The sequence below is a fragment of the Neofelis nebulosa genome, chromosome 3 (genome assembly GCF_028018385.1).
Source record: "Neofelis nebulosa isolate mNeoNeb1 chromosome 3, mNeoNeb1.pri, whole genome shotgun sequence".
Taxonomy (NCBI): Eukaryota; Metazoa; Chordata; class Mammalia; order Carnivora; family Felidae; genus Neofelis; species Neofelis nebulosa.
In genome coordinates, this window is record NC_080784.1 from 38,707,931 (window position 1) to 38,714,843 (window position 6,913).

At 39.9% G+C, this 6,913-nt stretch overlaps 1 long non-coding RNA gene across 1 annotated transcript; it reads left to right on the plus strand.

The window, feature by feature from the left end:
* Window positions 1–1,752: 1,752 nt before the first annotated feature.
* On the plus strand, window positions 1,753–5,080 carry LOC131506079 (uncharacterized). Its single transcript, XR_009258720.1, has 2 exons — window positions 1,753–1,954; window positions 2,577–5,080. It is a non-coding gene; the product is annotated as an uncharacterized LOC131506079 (long non-coding RNA).
* The last annotated feature ends 1,833 nt before the right edge of the window (window positions 5,081–6,913 follow it).

Below are 6,913 nucleotides of genomic sequence, written 5' to 3' on the forward strand. Positions count from 1 at the left end.
CCTAGTGATTTTCTGAAGACCCCACTTCCTAGTAACATCATACTGGGGGCTAAAGTTTCAACATATAAATTTGGGGGGGGGCACAAACATTCAGACCATAGTGTCACATTGCATCAATTTCCTTCAGTCTGAAACTGTTCCTCAGTCCTACTGTCTTGATCCTTCTCAGGCATTTGCTTCTGTGATATGTCCCTTAATCTGGGTCCATTCAACATTATCCCTAGCCAGACAGAGACTATGCATGCTTGCTAGGGGATCCCACAAAATTTCTCCTGCTCCTTTCTTAGCTCATTAATCATGAAGGACAAAATGTTGGTCCAGACCATTGCTGGTTATGTTACCCTTGATTATCTGGTCAAGCTGGTGTCTTCCAGATTTCTTTACAATAAAAACCGCTATTATTTTAGTGTTTGATTAGCATTTTGTAAGGAGATGTCCAATATTATACCAATATCCTATTTCTCACCAAACTTTCTCCATTTATCAGGAACAGAATGTGATATCCCAAAATATTCTCTTTGGCCTAAAGATTATCTTGAGGTGGTTAATTTTAAGAAACAGCAGGCATAGGCAGAGCTCTGAAAACTGAGTGGAAGTTACCCTTTTGTAAGGAACATTTACATTTGTAAAGGAAACCTCTGTCTTTTTTTAAGTGTTTTGTTGTTGTTTATTTTAAGACAGAGAAAGAGAGAAGGGCAGAAAGAGAGAGGGAGACAGACAATACTAAGCAGGCTCGACACAGCATGGAGCCAAACACAGGCCTCGAATTCACAAACTGCAAGATCATGACTTGAGTGTAAATCAAGGGTCAGATGCTTAACTGTCTGAGCTACCCAGATGCCCCTTAAAGTTTTTATTTAAAATCCACTTAGTTGGGGCGCCTGGGTGGCGCAGTCGGTTAAGCGTCCGACTTCAGCCAGGTCACGATCTCGCGGTCCGTGAGTTCGAGCCCCGCGTCAGGCTCTGGGCTGATGGCTCAGAGCCTGGAGCCTGCTTCCGATTCTGTGTCTCCCTCTCTCTCTGCCCCTCCCCCGTTCATGCTCTGTCTCTCTCTGTCCCAAAAATAAAAAATAAAATAAAATAAAATAAATAAAAATAAAAAAATAAAATCCACTTAGTTAACATACAGTATAATATTAGTTTCAGGTGTACAATTTAGTGATTCAACACTTTCATACAACACCTGGTACTCATCACAATTTCCCTCCTTAATACCGATCACCCATTTAACCCATCCCACTTCCCAGCCCCCACCACCCTTGTGGTTTGCCTCTCTTCTTGGTTTGCCTCTCCCCCCTCACCCATGATCAAAATCTCCATTTGTAAGGGTGTATCCCTCTTTGTACCAGGAAGAGAAAGAAGGCTCTAAATCACAAGATAATCTTATTAATGAAGAAGGCACTTACTTAAATCTATATAACAGCTTTACCCCTGTTTACTTTCCTTGATAACCTCCCATAATGGCATTCCTCCCTCCTATCCCCACCATCTTTTCATCTTTAGCTGAAGATGGTATTTAAGGTATTGTCTTGGGCCATTTGCAGGTGTTACTCAGTTTTCTTCATATCTTCCATTTGCACAGGGGTTTACATATTATTAAACATGTTTGTTTTTCTATTGTTAATCTGTCTCTTATTGTAGAAGAGTCTCAGCTAAAAACCTAAAAAGTTAGAGAGGAAATTAACAGTCTCTCTGAATGGTGTTGTGAATGACCACTAATCTTTCTAATTTCTCTCCAAATTTGGTAGGATCTTCTGCAAGTAGAAGCAGGCTTTATAATTTAAAAGATCTGTTGTTGTACAAGGGACATGAATTCTTTGCTGTGGGGATCCAGGATACACTCACAATGGACATTGCATAGGAAGGCCCATAGGAAGGCAGAAACTGATTACAGAGATGTGGAAAGGAGAAGGAGCTGCAAGGCACAGTAAAACCTCATCACCACCTGTCCCAGGTGTTTCTGCTACATTCTTTCCTGACATATAACATTTATATAAAAAGTCTGTATACCCTAGACCTGGAAGTCAGACCATAGTGTTTTCTGTAAATCTCATAGGGAAAGAGATGATAAAACAAGTAGGTGTGTAAGGGATTTTCTGGGGAAGTTGGAGAAATTTGGGGAGCTAAAGAAATTTGTTGAGGAGGAGATGGGGCTGGGTTTTGAGAAGTGGGATTCAGACCAGGGACCCAGAGATTCAAAAAATCTTCTGGAGGGTCAGAGACAGGGAGATGGGAATAAAGAGTTGTATGAGAGGGTGAAAGGGGGAATTTACATTGGATGTAGATTTTAATTTTTTTTCTAAGTTCAATTTCTTTTTTTTTTTTTCATCTCATTAAAGGAGTCCCTAAGGCTAGCCATTATATTCCTTTGTATCTTTTTTATGGGAAGAGTTGGACGTGACTTTTAAAGGTTAGAATAAATCTTTACCACAATGTGAGAGGCATTCCTAAAGTGGGTGGAGTGAAACATCTATGACCCAGAAATTTACTACCAGATCTATCCTAAGAAAACAAAGACCTTTATTGTCATAGGCAGAAGTATAATATAGTAAAACAGTGTCTCTGGTCTTTCACAGGAACATGAGGCTCCTCCTGTCTGACATTGGCGGGGGGGATGGTGTGCTACTGGACTGGGACTTTTCCAGCAGTAGCAAGATAACAACGGTTGAGATGACAAAGACCCCTAAGGATGGGGACTCCTTATGACAAACTCCTTTGAGAATTAGCATAGCTGGACAAAGAGAATTCTGTTTGTGACTTTGTATCTCAGAACCTCAGTCTCTTCAAATGGCCACCAGATCCACATCAGTATGTGCACCTTCTGGATGACAGTGACCAGAGAGAATATTCTCCCTGGTCACAAAGCTAAGCACTCAAGACACAGAATAAGGTGAAAGAAAAACCATTCCTGGTTTTTTACATAGGGGATCCACAGCAAAGCTTGACTAAAAAGACACTGGTCTGGTGAGAATGGTGAACTCACCAAGGTGTGAGGCTGGCTCACCAGCAGGCAGATAGGAAGTAAGCTTGGGTTCTACTCTGTTGACACAAAATGAATAAACCTTTTAGAATCTCTAAAAGTAAAAAAAAGTTTTATTCAAGCCCAAGTTAGGTAAACTGCCCAGAAAACATACTCTTCATGGGGAAAAAAGTACTCCAGAGAATGAATAGTTTTTACAGGGCTATACACTTTTTTTTTTCTCACATCTTGTAAAAGCTTAAAGGACTATAGATTAGCATATAGGCAGGAATCACGAGTTTTAACATTGAGGAATGCAGGGGGTAGAAGCATTGACTGATAATTTTAGGACAGAATCGTTTTCCTTTAGGCTACTTATCTACAAAACTGATGTACAATATATATTTGGTGGGCCATAAATCAGGCTTTTGGTTTAAACAAAGTTTATGTACAATCATACTGACTTAGAAAGAAATCTAAAATGGCTTCTCTTATATATCAGGCCTCTAGAGAGGTTTGTTGTTGTTGTTGTTGTTGTTGTTGTTTTTCCCTCTAACTCTACAGCTTCCTCTTTATGAAAAACTATATAGAAGACAGAGGCAAAAGAAAACAATGACCGTCTCTGGGTGGAATGAGATCAGTAACAAACATATTTAAAACAAATCTTTATCAGAGTCACTATATGTAAGGAACTAATTCACATGAGTATTTTCTCCTGCTAATCTAAATTTAGAAAAAGAAAAGGACTTTCATCATTCTTGCTTCCACCAGACTTTGCAGGCAGAGATCCAAGAGGCTTTTGTGGAAAGAATTTCTACCTTATGCCACCTCTTGTCAGAGGCCCTAAATTCTCAGCTGCAGCAGCCCTGAGATGGGCAGCGTCCAGCCAGTGGAGGACCGCATATTTGGCGCCAAAACTGTAGAGAAGGAAGACATTTCCTTTCTTTCCTTCTAGGTTCTTTGACTAGTCTAATAACTTAATTGATGCAAGACAGATTAAGAGGAGAAAAACAAACTTTGATGTCACAAATCTAGAAGCTTATAGAAATATGAGACTCAAAGTGGTGACCAAACAGGCAGCTTTTAGACAAAAGAATAAATTCATAAGGAATTGACAAGAAAAAGAAATTTGGGCCTGTGTAGTAAATTGGTGAAGCAATAACAAGGTTAGTTTATATAGCCTTTCAGCCCTAAGTTCTCTATCTCTTATGATAAATGTATCTCTATATTCTGGTATAGGGAGAGTACTTTTCATATAGGAGATTTACCTCTTGCTTTTAAGGGGACAGGGGAGGATCAACGTGTCATTCATTGTACCAGTTCCTTCTTAAGTGAGTTTGATTCAAAATGATCAATATGCCAAGTAGCATATTTTGGGTTGCCTGCTCTGAATCTCATCAATGGAAATAGAGAATAGTTCTTTGTCAACCTTCATAGTAGTAGTTGATATAGGCAGGAGTAATCTATGGATGCTGAAGTTGATGTGCAGAGGAGGAAAATTAATTTCCTCTCTAACTTTTTAGGTTTTTAGCTGAGACTCTTCTACAATAAGAGACAGATTAACAATAGAAAAACAAACATGTTTAATAATATGTAAACCCCTGTGCAAATGGAAGATATGAAGAAAACTGAGTAACACCTGCAAATGGCCCAAGACAATACCTTAAATACCATCTTCAGCTAAAGATGAAAAGATGGTGGGGATAGGAGGGAGGAATGCCATTATGGGAGGTTATCAAGGAAAGTAAACAGGGGTAAAGCTGTTATATAGATTTAAGTAAGTGCCTTCTTCATTAATAAGATTATCTTGTGATTTAGAGCCTTCTTTCTCTTCCTGGTACAAAGAGGGATACACCCTTACAAATGGAGATTTTGATCATGGGTGAGGGGGGAGAGGCAAACCAAGAAGAGAGGCAAACCACAAGGGTGGTGGGGGCTGGGAAGTGGGATGGGTTAAATGGGTGATCGGTATTAAGGAGGGAAATTGTGATGAGTACCAGGTGTTGTATGAAAGTGTTGAATCACTAAATTGTACACCTGAAACTAATATTATACTGTATGTTAACTAAGTGGATTTTAAATAAAAACTTTAAGGGGCATCTGGGTAGCTCAGACAGTTAAGCATCTGACCCTTGATTTACACTCAAGTCATGATCTTGCAGTTTGTGAATTCGAGGCCTGTGTTTGGCTCCATGCTGTGTCGAGCCTGCTTAGTATTGTCTGTCTCCCTCTCTCTTTCTGCCCTTCTCTCTTTCTCTGTCTTAAAATAAACAACAACAAAACACTTAAAAAAAGACAGAGGTTTCCTTTACAAATGTAAATGTTCCTTACAAAAGGGTAACTTCCACTCAGTTTTCAGAGCTCTGCCTATGCCTGCTGTTTCTTAAAATTAACCACCTCAAGATAATCTTTAGGCCAAAGAGAATATTTTGGGATATCACATTCTGTTCCTGATAAATGGAGAAAGTTTGGTGAGAAATAGGATATTGGTATAATATTGGACATCCCTCCCAGGTCCTCCTAAAACTGACCAGGAAATAGCTCAGCTGGAGGATGATATTGAAAGCTTGATAGGAGCAATGTTAGAGGCTTTCCACCCTAAAATGAATTGGTCTCAGAAAGGAGGGCATCTGAAGGTCTTTGTTGAATGCTTTATGCATAATTTTCAAAGGCATACTACACTAAACCCAGAAGTTCCAGAGCACAGGAATTGTTGTTGTTGTTTTGAGAAAGTAATCTTTTAATTTCCACCTCAGTAGGAGGTTTTCTCCCTGATATAAAGAGGAAAATACAAAATAATGTAGTTGGCTGGGCCAGCAAGCTAGCCTATGAGATAGAAACAACTACTCAATTATTTGAGAATAGCTTGCAGGAATACAGGGGGGAAAGAGTAAAAAGCAACAATTGTTGTTCTGAAACTTAAATCTTTAGATAGATAAAAGTATAACTCTAAAAGCTACTCAAAAATAAAATAAAAGCAACTAAAAGTCCACTCAGAGCCCTTCCTATTTTCCTCTAGACAATTGCAGACATTATGAAAGAAAAAAAGGCGGGGGGGCGCCTGGGTGGCGCAATAGGTTGGGCGTCCGACTTCAGCCAGGTCACGATCTCGCGGTCCGTGAGTTCGAGCCCCGCGTCAGGCTCTGGGCTGATGGCTCGGAGCCTGGAGCCTGTTTCCGATTCTGTGTCTCCCTCTCTCAATGCCCCTCCCCCGTTCATGCTCTGTCTCTCTCTGTCCCAAAAATAAATAAAAAAACGTTGAAAAGAAAGAAAAAAAGGGGGGAGGGGAGGGCATTGGAAGAATAATTGTTCTGCAATTAAGAGAAAGGAACATTTAAAAACTAATCCACCTAGGCCCCAACACCCCCCAGAGGGTAAATTTTTTCCCCCTCCTCTGAGGCAATTCACCATTGACTGAGGTCAGCTGATCCTCAGTCACATCTCAGAGTTCACCATTAAATTTTTTTCAAAGGATAAAAAACTGGATTTTAAAATTAACATTGGTGGGACTTTACCACATGTTGAGAGGATTTACCTCTGTCACCTCTGATTTTATTGAGGCTGTCAGAGTCTCAGGGCAACCTATTTCACAACACAATGCCTTTCTAGTTTTCAACTCCTCACTAGCAAAACTTTTTGGTAAAGACTTGTTTGTTTCTTTATTTTTTATTTTTTTTATTTAATTTTTTTTTTTAACATTTATTCAGCTTTGAGAGACAGTGCAAGTGGGGGAAAAGCAGAGAGAGAGAGGCAGAGAATCCAAAGCAAACCCCAGGCTCTGAGCTGTCAGCACAGAGCCCATCATGGGGCTCAAACTCATGAACCATGAGATCATGACCTGAGCGGAAGACAGACCTTAACGGACTGAACCACCCAGGCGCCCCTGGTAGAGATTTGTTATGCAAATTAAATGCCACAATAAAAGGTAATGCAAAATGCGTTTTTATTTCTCCA